The 12321-nt window shown below is 32.3% G+C and overlaps 1 pseudogene; it reads right to left on the bottom strand.

Moving 5' to 3' along the window:
• Positions 1-335: 335 nt before the first annotated feature.
• On the bottom strand, positions 336-454 carry LOC118602537 (annotated as a pseudogene).
• Positions 455-12321: the final 11867 nt, after the last annotated feature.

Below are 12321 nucleotides of genomic sequence, written 5' to 3'. Positions count from 1 at the left end.
AAAAATTATTTTAATATTATTAAACATATAAAGGTTTATACTATTTTGATGTTTCTAATTGTGATTTTGTTCTGAGAGAATTAAAAAGACATCATCTGTGTATTTGTTCATTTATCCTCATCAAATCAAATACATTACCATCACTAGTAATATATGTCTACCATAGGAGCTTTGAATGAGCCAAGATTATAGTATAAGTGTACAAGATGTTATAGCCTATAAAGCCTCTTATTAAATAATTAATTATTATTATTTTTTAAGTGAGGCAACCCTTGGTTGAACTCACAGATTGCAAGGACCTTTTCAGCTTACAATCCTTAATTTTTATTTTTTTACACCTACAGCACCTAGTCTTCCTAGGCGGTCTCCCATCCAAGCACTAACCAGGCCCAATCCTGCTTAGCTTCTGAAATCAGATGGGATCAGGCTTGTTCAGGGTGGCATGTCCATAGGCAAAGCCTCTTATTAAATAGTGTGAAAAAATACAAATGCAAATAATAAAATCAAAAATTTTAAAGATATCTGTCAAAGGAATATTGTACCAGAATCTTCTTTCAAATTCATTTTATAATTGTAGGCTTTAATTATTATGAGAATTATAAAAACAATGTATCCTTGTATATATTGTATATATAACAACATATAAGTGTATATATAATTACTAAGCTTCAAAAATGACACTCCAAAACTAAATACATTTAGCTATATATTTTCATCTTTTTTTTTTTTTTTACCTTCTCTCATGTAATATTTAATGTGGTTTATTATTTAGGAAACCAAGTTTCTGGTTCTAAATTTGCTAATAGCTATCTTCATTATGTAAGCCATTTTCATATTCTCTGAGCTTTATATTAGTCATAAATCAGTAATATCATACATTTATTCTAATTTGAGATAATCTTGATAAAATATATGGTAATAAGAGAGTGTTACAAAATGCTATATTCCTATTCATTTTCAAACTGTATACTGATTATTTCTCACTGTAAAGTAACATGAGCGCTTTGTAGAACATTTAGGAAATACAGTGAATGTAAAAAATCATTTATACTAAAATTTAAAATTTATCAATAGAAATCAAATAACTAATTATTCTTCTCTTCTTTTTTCTCTCCTATAGAAAATAGAACATATTCCATGAATTTGCATCCCAATATCTCAAGTCATCTAAAAATAATCACAAATTATATATCATGCCAATCATTATATGAAGTTTTCTACAATGTATACCTATATATTTAAGAATTATTTTGACTTGTCTCTTGTTTAATAATAATATTACTGATGCAACACAGACATTACATTCTAGTGGAACCATAGCTAGGCATTAGTCTTTGTGGTAGGTTCTAAGATGGCCTCCAGTGATTCTTATCTTATGATCTTCATGCCCCTGTACTTTTCCTGCTCCTTGAATGAGGGCTGGGCCTAGTTATTTCACTGTTGGTAATAGAACACAGCAGAAGTGATAGATGTTAATTTGATTATGTTATAAAGATTGTGACCTCCATCAGGTTAACAGACTATCCCTATTGCCATGGCAGATCTCACACTCTAATGAAGCAAGCTGCCATGATGAAGAAGCCACATGACAAGGAGCTGAGAGTTAATACCTGCCAATAGTCAGCAAGAAACTGAGGCCCTCAGTCTAACACCCCATAGGCAACTGAGATTACTAACAATCATATGAGCTTGTATATAAATGTCCATATGAGCATTGAGATTACTACAGCCCAACTGACACCTTAAGGAAAACCTATAAGAGACTTTAAGGTACAATAATCATCTAAAACATGCCCAGGTTCCTGACCCCTAGGAAGAGTAAAATAATAAATGTGTGTGGCTTTAAGTTGTTACATTTAGGGGTAATAAGTTATGTAGCAATAGATAACTAATATATTTTTTATATTCTAACATTGTCATTATTATAATATTTCTTTTATTTCATTTATAAATGTTTCTGTAGTGTCTCAGTTGACAGATTTCTCAGGATGAGTAGAGTTTATTACTAATTAATATCTCATTTGTTGATTGGTAATTTTAAAAGCCTTTAAAAATATTAACGCATATTTTCTTTGACTGCACATGTACATAAACATATTTTACTCTTATAGAGATATCAGTTTCTAATATACTATCCTCAAAATATAGATTCTCCAAAATTATATTTGGTATTTATTGTAATGGCATAAATATTTATTTTTTAAATAATTAGTATATTTATACTTTTGAATGATAAAAACTATTTATATAGCCTTTAAAAATAATGTAATGAAAGAAAAATAATAGTAACAACACCAAGGCAAAGTGAAAATAGAGCAGAACCATAAAATGAGGTCAGACAATAAACGGGTACATATTTCATAAAGTCCTAAATAGTTATTAACATTTTCAGAAATTTATCCTTGAGTGTCATGCAGCCAGATTAATATACATGTATGACAAATTTCATAGGATTGCATTGATATTTTATGATATTTATGATAGCACCATATTGAATTCAGTATGATTTTGTCCTTTAGGAGGATTATCCGCTAGCCTCCACTAAATCTCAAACTTATTTGTGGCTTTCCTTTATTTTTAAAAATAGTTGTTGGTAACTGACTTGCTTTTTTAAGTTCTAGTTTTACATATTTTTTCTTCTTCTTCAAAATGTTAGTTTTTATTATACATTGGTTTTAGTCACTGCTCTGTCTATTGAATTTTCCTCTTTCATCTATAATTGTTACATAAAATTTAGATTTTTTGGTTCTCTGAACACTATTATTTTAAGTCTGGTAAGTTGGAATCAACCTAAGGTTTTTACACTCTGCAATAGAATCATATAGATCTCATACTTATAGAATGCAGATTATAGCAATAAATAATGCTATATTTAATATAAACAAGCCATTCATATTCCATTAATATTAAATGAAAACAGCATTTGCCAACTCTTCTATAATAATTGTTAACAATTATTATTTTCCAAAAATGACATTGAAGATATAAAGTATAAATCATAGGTTTAGCCCATATCAGGTTCACTGTTAATTAAAATACTGCAGTATTAATCACATCATAACTAATGATTGATAACTAAATACAGTTCATAGATCCCTTCCCATACAGGGCCATAGGACTGTCTTTTATTTGAAAACTATCTGCCAAAAATGTTAAATTAGTAGAACAATAAATGTTAAACATAAATGTGATTATGTTAACAAATGGACCTAACCCAAATACCTAACATTAACAATTCACTTGCTCTTTTTATTTAAATAACTATTGAATTCCTTTTTTAAATGTGGCCTAATTTTGCCGCAAAGTTAGCTAAGCTCTGAATAGCCCTACCAACATTAAACATCTGCTACGAAGTCCGAACCCAGTTGTGAGCATATTTTATATCTTTGGACAAGGATGCTAGACTGCCTTTGCACTGCAATAATGGTGTTTAAAAAATGTATTATAAAATTCTGTAGAATAATCATACCATGAATCTCTCTTTTTTAAATCTCATTTTATTTTCACATTCAGTGAAAAATAATGAAACAGAACAAGATGCAAACCCAGTCTTGTAAGCAATTTTATCCTTTGGAATAGTTTAGTTATTTCTTTTGGAGGGAAAGAACCATTTATTTAAGTGTAGCTAGAAAATCTTCTCCTTACCTTTATACTTCCCCCATAGTACTTTAAAATAAAGGAACTAAGGATAAAATGACTTTTCCAGGAGGTAGTAGTTTGTTGCATTATTTCTTTGGGTTACTATTTTCATCATTACAATTATTCTTTTTAGTTTGATTTATGGATATTAATGGATTATCTAATGCCAACAGCATCTATTTATGATTGTCTTTAAAAAAAATCTATTTTGTAAATTAAGAGAACTTCTAACCACGGAATTTAAAGGTATGAGATGTGAGTTAAATTTGCTTCAATATACTATCTCCGCAACACTAGACCTAGAAAACCCTCTCTAATATCTTTATACCTTTGTTTTTAAGTTAATAGATTTAAAAAGTTATGAATATTTTTGATGAATCTTTGTTCGAGTCATCAAATATCATAAATTATTTCTTGCAGTTTGACAAAGAACATTTTTACTTCTTTTATGAATTAAATTTAAATATAAAATATAAAGGCACCACAGGTTTTTAAAAATTACACACTATAAGCAAGACTCCAGAAATCTCATTTTCTCACAATGCCCTAGAAAATGGCTAATGCTATGGAAACTCCTAAGTCATGCTTTCCTATACGTTTAAGTCTGTTCGTTTGTTTGTTTTTGGTTCTTTTAATCCTGTGTTAGAAGTGTGATTACCCAATAACAACTTTTTGTTTTTCAAACAAGTAACACTGATTGTAACTTCCCTTCAATATTCTGTATTTATTGTTCTAAGATTAACAACAACAAAAACAGGGATATATGTTGTGGTTTTCCGATGTAGAACTTTTAGTGTACTTTCAAGTTTTAATTATTGATTTGAAAATTATTTGGTTTTAAGAATTGCTTTTTTTCTTATTTCTCTGAAGATTTTCCAGGAATTTCAACATGATTCTATGTGTCTTTGTTACAGTTATGAGTTAAAATGATTATTGGAGAGTACATTTCAAGAAAGAGAAAACTAGTTTGAAGAAACCACTGGAAAAATCATCAAGGAGTAAAATTGAAGCTCTAACCATATACTTTTTTTCCTTTCTGCCTTCTTTCATTGAAAATTTGATACCTAATTCACTTCTCTTGATATTCTAAGTACATAGTGTGATCAGCGAAATTTCTGCTAACATTGCCCACCCTGAGATAAATTTATAAGGTTTTAGATTTCATAAGGTAGGTAAAGCCTCATCGGTAGTCAGTTAGGATATTACATGTTATCATACAGTTACAGAGTAGTGTGAAATTAAGTGTAAATTTACCTTTCCTGGGAGTGTTTACATTTTATGTTATGAATTTTTGAAAAATAAAAAGACTGGTGCTCAATTAAAAATGTTGGACATGAGTGAACAGAATGGGAAGGATTTATTCAGATAAGAGAACGCCTCAAAGACTCTAAACTTGCTGTATGTAAGCTGTTAGTGCTCTATCTATGCCAGTTGCATTTATTTTCATTTAACATTTGTTGAATCTAGGTTAAAACATTCTCTATACCTGTATAAGTTAACATTAGTAGAATTCTATATAAATCAGTTATCACCCTTTCCCCATTCATCATCCAATAAGAACCCCCCTCCCTGAGTTTTGTGTAACATCTTTCAGTTGAAAAGACATTTACAGAAAAATATGTACTTGTCATAAATCTCAGTAAACACCAAGAAACAATATGCCCTCATAATTTAGTGTGCAGGCTAAGTAAAAACAGAACCTGTGGTGAATTATTGTTCCCTATAGTCATAATATGCCTTGTTTCATTGCCCATAAAACAATATGAAAAGTGGCACTGTGACAGATTCAGTAGTTATACCATACACCAGAATATTTTTCTGACAATATTTTTTCTTAAATATTTAACAAAACAGGTAGCGCATCATGAGCTGATATACATGCACGTCTAAAACATGTCCTGCATACTAAGAAAGGGCCTTAAAGGAAAAGAAAAAAATAAGTTGTTAGCATTATTCTAATAATTAAATTCTCAGAAAGTTAGATGATGGCACTTGTAGTTTATTCATGCCTAATGTATAGTCACATAATCATATCCTACAAAAAATATGTGCCCACAATTTTATAATGTCTGGATACTAACATGTAATCTATACCAAAAATTCTAGAGTGTCTCGATTGCTTTACATTTAGAAGAGGCTACTCTGCAACAGCAGTAATATTTTCTAAACTAATACGATGCTTGAGAAAAATACCCTATTTTCATAATGTTAGTGGTAATAATGGCAAATGAGTGAAAAAAATAAATAAAAGCGATAGTCTATACATTAGGATAGACAATCATTCACTATTATTAATTGACATATCTCATTATATTAGCTTCGGGTGTACAACATAATGATTTGATATTTGCATACACTACAAAATTATCACCACAGTAAATCTAGTTAACATCTGTCTCCATACATAGTTACTAACTGTTTTTCTTGTGATGAGAACTTTTAAGATTTACTGTCATGGCAACTTACAAATATGCAACACAATATTATTAACTATAGTCACCATGCTGTACATTATATCCCCAGGACTTATTTACAATCTTTCAATAATGCTTTAATAAAATAATCCACATGCAGTATAGTATGCAACTTTTTTCAAACCTTGCTTTAGAACATATAAATTATGGTAGTAAGCTATTGGACAATACACACTAAATAATCAACAGACATTCTAAACTTACAGAAAAATGCTCAACTATAATTTTCTCTCTCATCCACTATTCTATTTATATAGCAAGCCCAGGGCCATATCTTAATAAATAGACAGCAAATAAATAGTTTAATAAAAAAAATGTTCTCTAGAATTAAAGTTATTTTTTAAAAGTTATGTTCCAATTATTCCATTTTTTTCATTAATTTAATGCAACCTGCCATTTTTTCCTTTCTCTAACCTCATCTTTTTCTCTACCATCTTCTTTTCCTCCTGTATTCTTTCCCTTTCCACACTTTCTCCAAAAAATTGCAGAAAAATTAGAAAGTATCAAAGGCTAGCTTTTAAATATTTTATTTATTTTTTAAAAAAATTATGTCATAATTTGAGAAAAAAAGAATTAGTAGTATTTAAGTTTTTCTAAATAACAAAAAAATAATCTATATGGCAATAGAATAATTCTAGATAATTGCAAGTAATCACTTCTAGAGTTGACCTTTGTAAATAAAAAAATAAATAAATTTTAAAAATAAAAAAAGAAAGAAAACATAGGTAATAATTTTGTTACAAATATGCTACTCAATTTCTCTTTGAAAAAGTATAAGTATAAAAGAACAATCTCAGCTGTCCTAATTTAAATGTTTTATTTTTTTTTGGACTTTCATGGAAGTATGTTGTATAATACATACTTGATTTTTTTCATTGTGGATAAATATAATACTCCATATATATACATATATACACACTCACATATGTTTTTTAAATTAAAGGTTATCTGTATTAGTAAAATCACAATTATACCTTCGTACACATTAAATTTTGCCATGTGGTGTTAGATTAATAAGTGCATTGTGAATACAATGGAGCATGAAGGTTTGATTTAAAGTTTTTTGCCTATTAGTTGCCCTATCTTGGTGCATTCGATTAAGCCTCTAAAGGTTTTCTTTCCTTTCCTAATTTTTATCTTTCAATTAAAATTGATATTCAATATTATTTTATATCAGTTTCAGGGGTATGCACAGTGGTTAGACCTTTATATAATTTATGGCATGATGTTCCAGATTAGTCTAGTACCCAATTAGCACCACACATAGTTATTAAATATTATTGATTATATTTTCTGTGCTATCCTTCACATCACCATGACAGTTTTGTAACTAACAATCTGTATTTATAATCCCTTCACCTTTTTCACCGAGCCCCCCAAACCGCCTCCCATATGGCAATGATTTTTGTTCTCTGTATCTATGAGTTTGTTTTCCTTGTTTGTTCATTTATTATTTTCTTAGATTCCATGTACAAGTGAAATCTTATGGTACTTGTCTTTCTCTGTCTTACTTATTTCATTTAGAATAATACCCTTTAGCTCCATCCATGTCATTACAAATGATAATATTTTATTTTTTATGGCTAAGTAATATTTCATTGTATATATGTACCATATCTTCTTCATCCAGTTGTCTGTTGATAGACACTTAAGTTGCTTCCATATCTTGGCTATTGTAAACAGTGCTGCAATGAACATAGGGGTGCATACATCTTTTTGAATTAGTGTTTTGGATTTCTTTGGGGGGAAACAAAAACAACTAAAAGTGGAATCTCTGGGTCATAGGTAGTTCTACTTTTAAAGTTTTGAGGAACCTCTGAATTGTTTTCTATAATAGCTGACCTATTTGCAATCCCACCACCAGTGTGTGAGTGTTACCTTTTCTCCATATCTTCGTCAACATTTGTTTTCGATTGATTGATAACAGCCATTCTGACAGGTGTAAAGTGATATCTCATTGTGGTTTTAATTTTAATTTCTTCTATGATTAGTGATGTTGAGCATCTTTTCATATGCCTTATGACCATCTATATATCTTCTTTGGAGAAATATCTATATAGGTCCTCCACCCATTTTTTAATTGAATTGTTGGTATTCTTGGTATTGAAGTGTATGGGCTTTTGTTTGTTTTTTTTAAATAAATTTTGGATACGAACCCCTAATTAGATGTATCATTGACAAATATCTTCTCACATTTAGTGGGATCAGTTTTGGTTTTGTTGATAGTTTCTTTTGCTGTGCAAAAACTTTTTAGTTTGATGTAGCTTCGTTTACTTACTTACTTACTTTGGGTTCTCTTGCTTGAGAAGATATATCAGATTAAAAAAAAAAAACATTATTAAGAACAATGTCACAGAATTTGCTGCCTATATTTTTTCTAGAAGTTTTATGGTTTGGGGTCTTACATTTAAGTCTTTAATATGTTTTGAATTTATTCTTGTATATGGTGCAAGAATGTGGTCCAGTTTTATTGGAGATTTTGTGTGTGTGTGTGTGTGTGTGTGTGTGTGTGTGTGCATTTAACTGCCCATTGTTTCCAACACCATTTATTGAATAGACTGTCTTCACTCTATTGTATACTCTTGTGTCCTTTGTTATAGCTTAAATGACCATATAGGTGTGGATTAATTTCTGGGCTCTCTACTCTGTTCCATGGATCTATGTGTCTATTTTTATGCCAACAACACTCTTATGCCAACATCCTATTTTTTCATTTGAGATCTGTTTTTATTCTCATTTTTCCTCCTCTCTGTGTTTGTTTCTATATATTAGGTAGATCTTGCAGTCTTAGCTGAGTGATATTATGTAGTAGGTATTCTGAGTGGCCCAGGGGCACATTCTACCTGGTAACCTGCTCTGGGTGCTCCAGGGGTGTTCTTGTTTGGGTTTTGTGTTTTCTCTTGCTATAGTTAAACCTTGACTGCTGTTGACATATCAGTGGGTAGGATTGACTCAGGCTGACTGGCTGTGAGCATTGTCCACACCCACAAGGTATGAGCTGTTGAGTTGGGGCTGATCCCGTGGAGTGGGAGTCATCCTAGGTGGAATATGTGACTTTTGAGACCACTCTTTGGGAGTGTTGCTTGTGGGGTTAATCAGGTGGTGCTCTTTTGTTATCTGATCTCAACTTCCAATTGTTTTGGTTCTTGGGCCCCTTGGGAGGGCCTTCCATGCAGGCCAAGGTCAAAGCAGTCTGTTGCTGCTGGTGGCTACCTAGCAGAAACTTTGCAGCGATCCGAAGATCTGAAGGCACATGGGGGTGACCATGCAGCAATCTGCCACCAGTATTGTGCCTAGGACAGCTTGGGAAAGGGTCCAGAACACCCTTAGGTCTGAGGTTATCTTCTGGCTGCCAGTAAGGCTCAACACCTGAAGGAATCCCAGGTAGTATGCAAGTTGGTTGAAGTCGCAGGAAGTTACAAGGGTGTAGCAGGTGGCATGGAACAGGTTAGTGCAGACCCATATTTGGTGCCAGTGCTGAGCTTGTGTCCATAGGCAAAAGTCTAAGAACACACTGAGGCAAGCTGCTACCAACTAGGGCCTACAGACCCTTGAGATTTGTTCAAGAAACACTACAGCTTTGTCTGGGATTGATCACCTATCACCTAAATTATCCCTGGTGGCACCTGAGCCAAGATCTGCAGATTATTGCCCAAAGAGTCTCCTTCCTAGAGAGCTGGGTTTGGCTGGCTGACCAACCAGAAATATGTCTCTGGCAATTTGCAAGTTGGGTTGGACGGGGTCCCAGGGAGTCATTAGGGTGAAGTAAGCAGATTTCATCAAGCCAATGCAAATTAAGATTTGGTCATGAGAGGAAGGCTCAACACAGACAAGATGGTACCTATCTGTAGGCAGCACAGGAGGAGGGCTCAACACAAGGACCATAGTGCCTGTCCCTCCACTCTTCACCTTAAAACTGCACAACTCAGCCCTTCCTTGTATGTTTCTGGCATCTTCTGAGCCACTGTCCCTCTGCCAGAGCCCAGGGTAAATGCCTGAGAACTAGTGAGTCTGTACATAGGCTGTTTAACAAAATGTCCAGTTTCCCAGCAGCCATCTATTTCATCTGGATGGCCAGAATCCCCACTGACTTTTACAGCCAGATTTTGTGGGGTCTCCTCTTCCCAACACAGCAACCCTGAGCTGGGGGGCCCCAGAGTGGGGCCAGAGCCCTTAGCTCTCCCAGGAGGATCTCCAAAGATGATATATCTCCCCTAATGCTGAACTGCCCCATACAGAGGTAGGACAAGCCTGTTTTGCATCTCTGTACCTCCTACCAGTCTCAATGGGGCCTCTTTTTTATATTCTTAGTTATAGGAGTTCAGCTAGTCTTCAGATGGTTCTCCAAGTTGATTGTCCTATAATTTAGTTTCAGTTTTAATGTGGTCAAGGGAGGAGGCAAGCGCAGTATTCACCTACTCTACCATCTGGACCAGAACTCTTGCCTTTGAGGGTTTCTAATTTGTGGAATGGGGACATTATCATTATGTTCTTCCAGAAGTATTGTGATGATAAAGAAGAAAATAATAAAGGACTGTGTAAACTTTAAACAGTAAAATACAGATTTCCTAAAAAAGATTTATTTTTCTGTTCTAGGGAAATTGGACAACGCTATCACAGGCACGTGAGATTCTTGGCCCTTTTCCATGAAATGATCATGGAAATGTAAGTTTGGCCAAGATGAAAGCATAAACTACAACTTGGATAGTATAGTATGACAGAGCTTGGGCTAGTCGATCTCCAAGAGATAATTAATATGACGTATTAGAAAGTGTAACATTTTTGTAAAGTATTGATATCCTCTTTTGTGTCATGGTAGATTATGTATGCTTGCTTCTTTGTAATATATTTATTGGATATTTTATTTTTATTGTCTGTAACTCAACTCCAGAAACAAAATGATTAAGGAAAAGATGTGATAAGATGTTTTAACTATCAATCATTTTGGGTTTAAAAAAGACTTCCAAGTTACCTCACTCTTAGGAAAACAATGACTATATCTTATACAAGTGTGTCAATAGATAAACTTTACATTATTTATCTTTTCTAAGAGTAGGAGAGTATTCTCCATTGTTCCGAGTTTTGAAAGTTTTGAAGAAATTATTTTTGTACTACTAACCTCAGACAGTAAATAAATGTAATCTTGAGTAGAAAAAAAATGACTTTGCTGCAAAAATACCTTTGATTGATATTTGTCTCTTACAATGTTAAATATTTGATTTGCTGCTTCATGAAAATGAACAATTCACTTGGTGTCTAGAAATGAATCTCTCTTTATCTCTGGCTAAGAAGTCCCTTAGTTTCTCAGTCATTTACAAATCATTAAAAGTTATCTCTTTGTATTACACTATTGTAGTTTTGTAGTCTTTTTTCTGTCAATAGTACATTATTTGGGTCAAATTGATAATGATGTTTTAAAGTTTAACAATTTTGCTAGTTTTCAAATAAGCCCATTTTGGAAAGATTCTACCTTGATTTAATCCTTATGTAATCATTTTTTATCTTGTTTATGGATTGTAAAATTTTTTCATCTTAATTTTTTTTTTTTTAATTTTAGGTGAGGTAACCCTTGATTGACCCCACAGATTGCAAGGAATTTGTCATATTACAACCCTTTATTTTTTTAATTTAATTTTATTTTTTATGCGTACAGCACCTGGTCTTCCTAGGCAGTCCCCCATGCAAGTACTAACCAGGCCTGATCCTGCTTAGCTTTTGCAATCAGATGGGATTGGGCTTGTTCAGGGTAGCATGACCATAGACTAAAATTTTTTCACCTTATAATTATCTATTTTATTGAGAATTCTATGGACCTACTGGAAAAATTATTAAATATTTTTATTTTCTATTAATAAGAACTCCCAGCTGGCTTGGTAATGTGGGTTATTGAGTGTAGCTATGTATTTGCAAATTAAGATACTGAGTTTGGCTTGAATTGCCCTTTGACCCTATTTTAATCCCAGGCACATGGAATTATTTGTTTTAGTTACACAATGGTTATTATACTAATATGACTTCTAGATCTTAGGGAAGACACCTATTTCTATTCAGAATATTCATCTAAGTTTCTTGGTCTACTGAGATTGATCATAATAATAAGATTTAGGGTTATTAATAGGTGCAAATAATATATCTGTTACTCCTAGTAAATCACTTTACTGTAAACGAATGGTCAATTAGAACAATAACTGAAATAAGTTATGAGGTA

The sequence above is a fragment of the Rousettus aegyptiacus genome, unplaced genomic scaffold, assembly GCF_014176215.1.
Source record: "Rousettus aegyptiacus isolate mRouAeg1 unplaced genomic scaffold, mRouAeg1.p scaffold_m13_p_4, whole genome shotgun sequence".
Classification (NCBI taxonomy): Eukaryota; Metazoa; Chordata; class Mammalia; order Chiroptera; family Pteropodidae; genus Rousettus; species Rousettus aegyptiacus.
Note: the sequence above shows the minus strand (reverse complement) of the source record. Positions and strands in the feature narration are given on the sequence as shown.